The sequence below is a fragment of the Aegilops tauschii genome, chromosome 1 (assembly GCF_002575655.3).
Source record: "Aegilops tauschii subsp. strangulata cultivar AL8/78 chromosome 1, Aet v6.0, whole genome shotgun sequence".
In the NCBI taxonomy this organism is placed as follows: Eukaryota; Viridiplantae; Streptophyta; class Magnoliopsida; order Poales; family Poaceae; genus Aegilops; species Aegilops tauschii.
The window spans coordinates 235,670,109-235,683,010 of record NC_053035.3 but is presented as its reverse complement, the minus strand read 5'-3'; positions in this window follow the sequence as shown (position 1 = coordinate 235,683,010).

Genomic DNA, 12,902 nt, shown 5'->3' with positions numbered 1-12,902 from the left:
AGCATTGCAACTAATGAGTTTGTTGCGAGATGATGTATTACGGAACGAGTAAAGAGACTTGCCGGTAACGAGATTGAACTAGGTATTAATATACCGACAATCGAATCTCGGGCAAGTAACATACCGATGACAAAGGGAACAACGTATGTTGTTATGTGGTCCGACCGATAAAGATCTTCGTAGAATATGTGGGAGCCAATATGAGCATCCAGGTTCCGCTATTGGTTATTGACCGGAGACGTGTCTCAGTCATGTCTACATAGTTCTCGAACCCGTAGGGTCCGCACGCTTAACGTTTTGATGACAGTTATATTATGAGTTTATATGTTTTGATGTACCGAAGGTTGTTCGGAGTCCCGGATGTGATCACGGACATGACGAGGAGTCTCGAAATGGTTGAGACATAAAGATTGATATATTGGAAGACTATGTTTGGATATCGGAAGTGTTCCGGGTGAAATCGGGATTTTACCGGAGTACCGGGAGGTTACCGGAGCCCCCCGGCAACATAATGGGCCTTAGTGGGCCTAGGTGGAAGAGCGGAGAGGCGGCTAGGGCTGGGCCGCGCGCCCCTCCCCCCTAGTCCGAATAGGACAAGGAGAAGGGGGCGGCGCCCCCCTTCCTTCTTCTCCCTCTTCTCTTTTCCCCCTCCCAAGTCCTAATCCAACTAGGAAAAGGGTGGGAGTCCTACTCCCGGTGGGAGTAGGACTCCTCCTGGCGTGCCCCAAGGCTGGCCGCACCTCCCCCCTTTGCTCCTTTATATACGGGGGCAGGGGGCACCCCATAGACACAACAATTGATCTATTGATCTCTTAGCCGTGTGCGGTGCCCCCCTGCACCATATTACATCTCGATAATATCGTAGTGGTGCTTAGGCGAAGCCCTGCGTCGGTAGAACATCATCATCGTCACCACGCCGTCGTGCTGACAAAACTCTCCCTCAACACTCGGCTGGATCGGAGTTCGAGGGACGTCATCGAGCTGAACGTGTGCTGAACTCGGAGGTGCCGTGCATTCGGTACTTGATCGGTCGGATCGTGAAGACGTACGACTACATCAACGGTGTTGTGTTAACGCTTCCTCTTTCGGTCTACGAGGGTACGTGGACAACACTCTCCCCTCTCGTTGCTATGCATCACCATGATCTTGCGTGTGCGTAGGATTTTTTTTGAAATTACTACGTTCCCCAGCAGCGTGGTCAACGTGGTCAAGGAACGACTTCCATCGGAATAGTACTGTACGTGGAGAGGCTGACAGCTGGGTCCACGGCCACAGCCCAGTTTTTTTTGTGATTTGCCAAGTAAGTCGCTTTGTCAGGCCTGTTGGGCTGCAAATCTTTCAAGATGAGGAGAGCTTTCATTCGGCTGGCCGAGAAAATGGCCCATCAGTAATGAGAAATGGGCTGTACATTTTTAAAACACATCAAGCCGGCAATTAGTATCTTTTTTTTTCATTTCAAGATTTTAAATTACATTAATTTTTATGCGTGGAGAATTTGTTGGATTTTATATTGATATACATTTATTTTTAAAATCAGTTTGAATGTGAGTCGAAATTTCGGGATTAAAAACAGTTCGGACCGCACCGAAATATGCAAAATTTCGTATAATTTTTTAACCGTGGCCACAATATGGGCTGTAATGCTAACAAAAAGAATATGGGCTCCAAAAAAACCTTAATAATTAGCAAATGGGCTGTAAATTATTAGAAATAATGGCAGATGGGATGTATGTTGTTTTCCACAGATTTGAGGTTTCCTAAAAAAAGGTTGACGCACAAGCAGTGACTGTTGGATGGCCATCCAACGGCCGTCGTGCTTCTTCAATCTCTGCTCTTCCTGCTCCAGCCGCTCAAACAAGCGCCGGCGGGACTACCTGCTCCCTCCTCCCCGCGGCCGGCTCTGCTGCCGCGTATGCCTCACCGCCCCACTGTACTCCCATCGCTGGCCTAGCCATCCCTCTACTCACCCACACCTGCTGTTATTCTCCGGCGACGGCAGACGAACCAGTAAACCCTCGTACAGTCGTACTCCCCTCCGCGTGGGAAACAACTGCCGAGTCTTCCCTGCCTCCGTGTCGTTCCCTTCCTAGGCCTCGCCGTCGTCCACCGCCCTGGTGCTCTCGGCGCGGCCTGGTCAACGTGGTCAACGACCGACATGCATCTGAAGTGGACTGTACGTGGAGAGGCCGACAGCTGGGTCCACAGCCGCACGCAAGGAAATGCCTCCTTATTACGTGCAAAATAATGATTCCTCCACCTGACATCAGGGACCCACCGAAAGGGCCTCTGTATTTCGCGAAAAAACCGTTACTGCCGCCGGCAGCTCAGACCCACCAGCTATATCTTCGCACGCAAGGAAGTGCCTCCTTATTACGCACAAAAAAATGAATACTCCCCCTACTAGCTGGGACCCACCATGGTGGGAGACTGACTTGTGGGCCTACTAAGTTTACTGGGACGGGGGCCTTTGTCAACTTTAGTCAATATGAACGATTCTAGCTCCAGTGACCGTACGATGTCCATCCAACGGCCGTAGTGTTTCTTCAACCTCTGGTCTTCTTGCTCCAGCCGACCAAAGCAGTGCCGGTCGTGCCGCATGCTCCTACCTCCCGTGGCCGGCTGTGCTGCCGCGGAGGCCTCACCGCCCCCTACTATTCCCACCGCTGGCCAGGCCCTGCGGCGACGGCAGCCTCACACTGCAGCCGAACCAGTGAACCCTCGTACTCCTCTCCGCGCGGGCTTCCACTGCCGCGTCTTCCCCGGCTCCGCGTCGTCCCCTTCCTAGGCCTCGCCGTCGTCCACCGGCAAGGTGCTCTCCGCGCGGCGTGGTCAACATGGTCAAGGAACGACTTCCATCGGAAGAGTACTGTACGTGGAGAGGCTGACAACTGGGTCCACGGCCACAGCCCAGTTTTTTTGTGATTTGCCAAGTAAGTCGCTTTGTCAGGCCTGTTGGGCTGCAAATCTTTCAAGCCGAGGAGAGCTTTCATTCGGCTGGCCGAGAAAATGGCCCATCAGTAATGAGAAATGGGTTGTACATTTTTAAAACACATCAAACCGGCAATTAGTTTCAAATATCTTTTTTTTTCATTTCGAGATTTTAAATTACATTAATTTTTATGCGTGGAGAATTTGTTGGATTTTATATTGATATACATTTATTTTTAAAATCAGTTTGAATGTGAGTCGAAATTTCGGGATTAAAAACAGTTTGGACCGCACCGAAATATGCAAAATTTCGTATAATTTTTTAACCGTGGCCACAATATGGGCTGTAATGCTAACAAAAAGAATATGGACTCCAAAAAAAACCTTAATAATTAGCAAATGGGCTGTAAATTATTAGAAATAATGGCAGATGGGCTGTATGCTAATTTCCACAGATTTGAGGCTTTCCTAAAAAAAAGGTTGACGCACAAGCAGTGACTGTTGGATGGCCATCCAACGGCCGTCGTGCTTCTTCAATCTCTGCTCTTCCTGCTACAGCCGCTCAAACAAGCGCCGGCGGGACTGCCTGCTCCCTCCTCCCCGTGGCCGGCTCTGCTGCCGCGCAGGCCTCACCGCCCCACCGTACTCCCATCGCTGGCCTAGCCATCCCTCTACTCACCCACACCTGCTGTTATTCTCCTGCGACGGCAGACGAACCAGTAAACCCTCGTACAGTTGTACTCCCCTCCGCGTGGGAAACAACTGCCGAGTCTTCCTTGCCTCCGTGTCGTTCCCTTCCTAGGCCTCGCCGTCGTCCACCGCCCTGGTGCTCTCGGCGCGGCCTGGTCAACTTGGTCAACGACCGACATGCATCTGAAGTGGACTGTACGTGAAGAGGCCGACAGCTTGGTCCACGGCCGCACGCAAGGAAATGCCTCCTTATTACGCGCAAAATAATGATTCCTCCACCTGACATCAGGGACCCACCGAAAGGGCCTCTGTATTTCGCGAAAAAAAACGTTACCGCCGCTGACAGCTCGGACCACCAGCTATATCTTCGCACGCAAGGAAGTGCCTCCTTATTACGCACAAAAAATGAATACCCCCCTGCTAGCTGGGACCCACCATGATGGGAGGCTGACTTGTGGGCCTACTAAGTTGTCTGGGACAGGGGCCTTTGTCAACTTTAGTCAATATGAACGATTCTAGCTCCAGTGACCGTACGATGTCCATCCAACGGCCATAGTGCTTCTTCAACCTCTGGTCTTCTTGCTCCAGCCGCCCAAAGCAGCGCCGGTCGTGCTGCATGCTCCTGCCTCCCGTGGCCGGCTGTGATGCCGCGGAGGCCTCACCGCCCCCTACTATCCCACCGCTGGCCAGGCCCTACAGCGACGGCAGCCTCACACCGCAGTCGAACCAGTGAACCCTCATACTCCTCTCCGCGCGGGCTTCCACTGCCGCGTCTTCCCCGGCTCCCCGTCGTCCCCTTCCTAGGCCTCGCCGTCGTCCACCGCCCTGGTGCTCTCGGTGCGGCGTGGTCAACGTGGTCAAGGAACGACTTCCATTGGACATGGCCTGTACGTGGAGAGGCTGACAGCTGGGTCCACGGCCGCAGCAAGGAAGTGCCTCCTTATTACGCGGAAAATAATGATTCCTCCACCTGACAGCTGGGACCCACCGAATGGGCCACTGTATTTCGTGAAAAAAACGTTTCCCCCTGACTGCTGGGACCCACCAGCTACATCTTCGCACGCAAGGAAGTGCGTCCAAAAAAAAACGATTCGCCCCCCTGACTGCTGGGACCCACCAGCTACATCTTCGCAGGCAAGGAAGTGCCTGACAGTCGGGACCCACCTGGTCGAAGCGTACGTAGCATTGTCATTCTGGTCGCGAACGTGTACGTACATGCTGGTCGATGTAGAGGCGCACACGTGTCGTAGTAGAGGCACGCACGTAGCATGTACACGTACGTACAGCGGCCAGTGTGCAAGAAAGAAAATATGGCCACGTACGTACATACGGGCAGGGTCTCGAATGCCTACTCGCGCATATGTACGGCCAGGGCTCGTGTACATGGCTGGGTCAGAACGAAGAAACTGCGTCGTCGTCGTGTTCATGGGGAGCCAACCGGCTGGGTTGGAACGGAATGCGTCGTCGTGTTCATCGGGAGGGCTTGGACGGAACAACCGATAGAAACGAGGCCTGGCGTACTGCAGAACGGAGGAAACGACCTTGTGTTCTACCGGCCACGTTTGAAACAGGATCCTGTTCATCGGGAGGGGTCTGGCGTACCGCAAAACGGAGGAAACGGACCTCGTACGGTCGAAACGGGGGTCCTGTTGATCGGGAGGGGTGTGGCGTACCGCAAAACGGAGGAAACGGACTTGTGTTGGAGCGCTACGGTCGAACGGGGGTCGTGTTAATCGGGAGGGGTGTGGCGTACCGCAAAACGGGACTCCACGGGACACTGTTCATCTCCACCGCCGACCCCCTCCCACCTCCACGGGCTACTGTTCATCCACCGTCGACCTCGTCCAGCCTCCACCTGCGACTGTTCATCCACGGGCTCCTGTTCATCCAACCTCCACCACGCGCTACTCGAACGGCTACTGTTCAACCAGCCCTCTCCACGGGCTCCTGTTCAACCACCCCTCCACGGGCTACTGTTCATCCAGCCCTCCACCATCTACTGTTCATTCTGCCCTCCACAGGGTGGTCCTGTTCATCCTGCCCTCCACGGGGTCCTGTTCATCCAGCCCCAACCGGCTCGATCGATCGGGGTCCTGTTCATCCAGAGGCAACACCACGGGGTCCTGTTCATCCACCCCCACCGGGAACTGTTCATCCAAACCTTCCCAGCAACGCTCATTGTTCATCCAGAGGCAGCATCGATCGGCTTCAGTTAGCAGCAGTAGCGAAGGAATCGCTCGATCGGGTTCAATTAACAGCCATCGATCGATCGCTCGGGTTCAGTAACGCGTAGCCTGCAGTGCAATCACTCGGGTTCAGTTAGAGCCCAACGCCTTGCTCGGGTTCAGTTAGAGCCAACGCCTCGCACACACGCGCGTACGTGTACGAGAGAAACGCGCATCGCTCGGCCCCCGACCTCCCACCATAACCGGGAACTCCCAGAAATTTTCCTCGCCCTCGCTTCTACCACGGTTTTTTCCGTCATGGACGGCCCAAAGAATGTCATGCAGCTGCGTCTCTGGCCCGCCCAGGACGTAAAGCCCATTTTCTGTCATGATTTTTTGTCATAGAAGTAGGAGCCCACCACATCTATGATGATACCGGGTTTTGTCACAATTATCGTCATAGAAGTGTCATATGTATGACAGAAAAAAAATTCGTTCGGCCCAAAATGTCACGGATGTGTCTTTTTTTTGTGGTGCCTTCGTGGGTTGAAGTCTCCATCAACGTGGATGTACGATAGCACCACCTATCGGAACCACGGATAAAAAATCTCCGTGTCTCCAAATTGCGTTTGCACACTCCAATCCCTTCTCTTTACATTCTTGCAACTTGCATGTTTTACTTTCCGCTGCTCATATACTCTTTGTATGCTTGCATGCTTGCTTGATATGTATTGTGAATGTTTAAACTTGTGCTAATACTCCACTTCAACTCAAGAGATTAAAAACTACAATTTTTCTTGATTAGAGTCTATTCACCCCCCTCTAGACACCTCTTCTCGATCCTTTCAACCACGCGACGATGTTCTGTGTCAGATGGGCTAAGAATGTCGAAAGAGAAAACCTATATTTCACTACCATGACTATACCCGATGCCAAGAGCTCTACCGTGAATGCTATCGCAAAAAACGAGCCATGGGTGCACGCTAAGCATGTGACACAATGCTTCTTCATAACCGACCCGTGCAATCCCAGCCGTGTTGTCGTGAGGAGAGGCAAAAGGAACATCATTGGAATGGATGGAGTTGCCAGCGAGGAAGACTACTACCAGTACGACAACCCAATGAGAGAAGATGATGATGATGACAAAGTATACGTCAAAATAAGAATCAATACTACATTACCTAAGAAAGATCGTACTACATGGAAAAGGAAAATTCACAATGAGGGGCTCAATTATTCTTCAACGAACAAGAAGGGAAAGAAGCTCACTCAAAAACGAAAATGTCAACGCTGAGGAACCGTATGTTATCGATCAAATGATGTAAAATATATGTTCCTTTTTTGTGTACACATGTAGCCATTATGCATGGTTCAAATGATGTAATATATATGTTCCTATTTTGTATACATACTTAATCATCAAATGATGCAATATATATCTCCTTAGTTATATACATTGTATCACCTTCCCTTCGTTCACTGCTCTCGGGAAAAAGGAAAAGAAAAGTGATAGAAAATAAAGGAAAAGAAAATAGAAGAAACAAACAGGAAAACTGCTATAGGTACTGGTTATAGCAGTAGCACTTTTCGGAAAAAGAGCTACAACTAGTTGATAACCCACAAGTATAAGGGATCGCAATAGTTTTTGAGGGTAGAGTATTCAACCCAAATTTATAGATTCGGCACAAGGGAGCCAAAGAATATTTGAAGGTATTAGCAGCTGAGTTTTCAATTCAACCACACCTGGAGATTAATTATCTGTAGCAAAGTGATCAGTAGCAAACTAGTTTGATAGTTTTGATAATAGTGACAACAGCAACGGTAATGGTAACGGTGATAGCGATATTTTTGTAGCAAGTGTAACAGTGATGATAGCAGTACTAACTTAGCAGAAACAATATAAGATAAATTCGTAGGCATTGGATCGGTGACTTGTTGGATGATATTCATCATGTGATAGTGTAGCGACCAGACCTCAAACAGTCTGTGCTGCTGTGCACCAGTATCATCCCTGGATCAGTAATGCTGACACGCACAGTACAAATGGAGGATTTATAACAGAGTAGCAATCACACACTTATTACAACGAGTATCTCAAGAGAGAAATAAGTATGACAAATATGGCTTAAGGCCATCTAAAATACGATAACAACGGAAGACTTGGAAGATAAGTGAGTCCATCAACTCCAACGGCATCACTGAGTATAAGACCACGACCTAAGGCACCTTACTCGTCGTCTAAAAAGTCTGCAACATGAAACGTTGCAGTCCGAAAACGGGTCAGCACATGGAATATGCTGGCAATGTAACACATAGAGAGTAATGAATATAATATATGGCTGGTAGAAGGCTCTATGGTTACAGTTTTGCGAAAAGCCAATTTTTCCCTACAGCAAAGGAATAAATTTTATTTAACTATCATGGTGGTTGTTAAACATTGAGAATGGTTGACAGCATTCTCAATCCCAATTAAGTATCATCATCAAACCCAACAAAATTAATTAAAGTAACATGATGAGATTCACATGATAATCCAAGTACTAGATACTCAAGATGTCCATAACCGGGGACACGGCTAACCATGATTAGTTTATACACTCTGCAGTGGTTTGTGCACTTTTCCCCACGAGACTCGATCGCCTCCGCTTGATTCTCGCACTACATGATGTTTGAGAAACGGATGACCGAGACACAGTCTTTCAGAAGTGTTTGCACCTTACGAATGGGTAGACCGTTACACCTACTTTCCCCTACATCTGCTAGTCTACCACTGTAAGAGTTCACACAACTTAGTCAACTATGCTAGAGCCCATAATAGCTTGTGGATGCACACGGAAGTTTCTAGCATGGATAATCTCATGATCCCTTTGAACCTGGGTGGCGGTCCAAAAGAAAAACAGGCAATCCTGGAATACCCAAGTACCTCAATCCACCCAGATGTGAGTTTTAGTTGCCACCATAAGGTTAACCATTAATTAACAATCTCACATCTGTCATGGTACCACTCAAACCCAATCCACGTCTACTAGCATAGCATAACGATATAAGCAAACGTAGAAGTAACTCCCAAGGGTTTGATAATAAACAGGGCAATAGGTACTACCTCATCTACTTCCTAGAACCCACAATTTAATTAGATCCTAATCATGCAATTGTTTGAGGGTTGGTCTAATGCAATAAAACTGGGTAGTAAAAGAGGTATGATCAAAGTGTTACTTGCCTTGCTAATGATCCGTGAAACCTAGAGATTCGAAGTAGCAAGCGGCGCACTCCGGGTACTCTATCGCAAACAAACAAGCAAAAAATAAGCACTCATCTAATGCACAGGTAAAACTCAAATAAAGATCTAACCAGAAAGTTCAACTTAAGAACTCCGGTTTGCAAAAAGAATCAAATCAAACGAAGCAACGAAAGTCAAACGGCGAAAGAAACAAGCTTCGTTTACTAATCTGGATCTAAGTCAAATTTTACAGTAGCAAAAACTTGTTTGAATATGTTAAACTGAAAGAGAATTTCGAGATGAAACTCTAGGCGCTTGAATCGCCTGATTCCGATAAACGAGCTAAAAGATAAACTAAAACGAAAAATAGATCAGAAATCGCGATCTGGGAAATCGCGGAAAATCCGATGAAAAAGAAAACTGACGAACAGTTAAACGAACGGACGTTCATTAACTGCGACAAACCGACGAACACGTTCGTTAAAACGAACGGATCGGTGGACGTTCACTAACTAACTAAACCAAAAGAAAAATAAACCGATGTATTTAAAAAAAATCTAGGGTTTCGGAAAAAACCGAACGGTTTTTTTAAAAAAACCGGCACGGTGGCGGCGGCTTGGCTATACCTCCAGCGAGGTATTCCGGCGGGCGGGACGGGGCTCCGGCAGGGTCTTCGGGTGTGGCGAGGGGCGGCGGGGCTCGGGGAGGCGACGGGCGGCGGCGTTCGGGGCTTCCCGAGGCGGCGGCGATGGGCGGCTCCGGCACGGCTCCTCCGGGCGGCGTCGGATGCGGGGCGGGGTCGGGACGGGGTGAGGAGAGGGTGGCAGGGCTGGGGTACTTAAAGAGGGGGGTGCCGTGGGGAAGGGGGCGAAGGCGGCGGCGGCGTCGTCCCCGAGTAGGACTCGGGCGGCGGCGGGTCTCCAGGTCGGGGACAACTCGGGCGGGAGCTGGGTCGTCGGCGGGGCTTCGGCCCAGTCGGCGCTCGCGCGTTTATTTTTAATAAATAAATTCCGCCAAACCTAAAAAACGTAGAAAAATAAATAAAAATCCAAAAATGCCAAAACAAATTTTCACCGTCTAATTAAAATAATTAGAACAAGATGAACATTTTCTTGGCCCAAAAATGCAGTTTTGAAAATGTGCAACCTTTTTTTTAATGCAAATAAAATTGCAAATAAAATCCGAATAAAATCGAATATTCGATTTTAATATTTTTCCTCCCATATTTCAATTATTTTGGAGAAGTCATATTTCTCCTCTCATATTTTAATATGAAATATTTTTTGGAGAGAAAAATAAATTAAACCAAAAAAAATCCTCGTTTCATTATTTGATAAAAATCAAATATGAAAACCGCGAAAAATCCCCAACTCTCTCCGAGGGTCCTTGAGTTGCTTAGGATTTTCGAGGGTTTGCCAAAATGCAATAAAATATGCTATGCAATGATGATCTAATGTATAACATTCCAAATTGAAAATTTGGGATGTTACAAACCTACCCCCCTTAAGATGAATCTCGCCCTTGAGATTCGGGTTGGCTAGAAAATAGGTGAGAGTGGTTCTTCCGTAGATCTTCCTCTCGCTCCCAGGTGGCTTCGTCCTCGTTATGGTGACTCCACTGAACTTTGCAAAACTTGATAACCTTGCTGCGGGTGACTCGGCTGGCATACTCAAGAATCTTAACTGGTTTCTCCTCATAGGTCAAGTCACTATCCAACTGAATCGCTTCCAGTGGCACTGTATCTCTCAGTGGTATCTCGGCCATCTCTGCGTGGCACTTCTTCAACTGGGAAACGTGAAATACATCATGAACTCCTGACAATCCTTCAGGCAATTCCAGTTTGTAAGCAACTTCTCCCATACGCTCCAAAATTTTGTATGGTCCTACAAAACGTGGCGCTAACTTTCCTTTAACTCCAAAGCGCTTAACTCCTCGAAGTGGTGATACTCGTAGGTAAACTCTGTCTCTGACTTCGTGAACTGTCTCCTTGCGTTTGGAATCCGCATAACTCTTCTGCTTGGACTGGGCTACCTTGAGCCTATCGCGAATCAATTTCACCTTTTGTTCTGATTCCTTAATCAAGTCTGGTCCAACCAACTGGCGGTCTCCAACTTCGTTCCACAACAAGGGTGTTCTACACCTCCTTCCGTACAAAGCTTCGAAAGGGGCCATCTTCAAACTGGATTGGTAACTGTTGTTGTAAGAAAACTCTGCATACGGCAAATTGTCGTCCCAACTAGATCCATAATCTAGCGCACAAGCTCTCAGCATATCTTCCAAAATCTGATTGACTCTCTCGGTCTGTCCGTCTGTCTGTGGATGAAAGGCTGTACTGAACTCTAGCCTGGTACCCAAAGTTTCATGTAACTGATTCCAAAACTTTGAAGTAAACTGGGTTCCTCTATCTGATACAATGGTCCTCAGAACTCCATGCAGACATACGATCCTGGTCATGTATATCTTTGCCAACTTAGCACTGGTGTAAGTGGTCTTCACAGGGATGAAATGAGCTACTTTCGTCAAACGATCGACTACAACCCATATCGAGTCATAGCCTGAACGAGTCCTGGGCAATCCCGTGATAAAATCCATGCCTAGTTTATCCCATTTCCATTCGGGTATCGGCAATGGCTGTAGCAATCCTGCTGGCTTCTGATGCTCTGCCTTCACTCTCTGACATACATCACAAACTGCTACATACTCTGCAATATCTTTCTTCATTCCGGTCCACCAGAAAGTATCCTTCAAATCCAAATACATCTTGGTATTTCCTGGGTGAATCGAATACGGTGAATCATGGGCCTCTTGCAAGATCAACTTCCTGATCTCCGGATCATTGGGCACATAAACGCGGTCCTCAAACCATAGGGTGTCGTGCTCATCCTCACGAAATCCCTTGGCTTTTCCTTTGCTCATCCTTTACTTTATCTCGTCAATCTCCTTGTCTGTCTTCTGACCTTCTCTGATCTTTTCCATCAAGGTAGACTGAATCTCCAACGTTGTTAAATAGCCCCTTGGAACTATCTCCAAACATAGCTCGCGAAGATCCTCGGCTAATAATTTCGGTAACTCTCCGGTCATGAGTGTGTTGACATGGCTCTTGCGGCTCAACGCATCTGCTACTACGTTAGCCTTCCCTGGGTGATAATGCAATCTCATATCATAATCCTTAATGAGCTCCAACCATCTCCTTTGCCTGAGATTCAACTCCTTCTGCGTGAAAATGTATGTCAAACTCTTGTGATCCATGTACACCTCATAGTGATTTCCGATGAGAAAATGTCTCCATGTCTTCAACGCATGCACTACGGCTGCTAACTCCAATTCATGGGTGGCATAATTCTTCTCATGGGGTTTAAGTTGTCGTGAAGCATATGAAACAACTCTTCCCTCCTGCATTAGCACTGCTCCAAGTCCTCGACGTGAAGCGTTGCAATATACTTCATAATCCTTGCGTTGATCTGGCAGAATCAGCACTGGTGATGTAACCAAACATTTCTTCAACTCTTGAAAACTAGCTTCACATTCCTCAGTCCAATTGAATTTGGTGTCCTTCTTTAACAGCTCTGTCATGGGCTTAGCAATCCTTGAGAAATTCTCAATGAACCTCCGGTAGTATCCTGCAAGGCCAAGAAAACTCCGGATCTCTCCAACTGATGCGGGTGATTCCCAGCTTGTTACTGTGTCGACTTTGGTGGGGTCTACTGCTATTCCTTCTCTGGATATAACATGTCCGAGGAATCCAACTTCCTTCAGCCAAAACTCACATTTGCTAAACTTGGCATATAACTGATGTTCTCTGAGCTTCTCAAGTACCAAACGCAAATGCTCCTTATGCTCCTCTTCGTTCTTTGAGTAGACCAAAATGTCATCAATGAACACTATGACGAACTTATCCA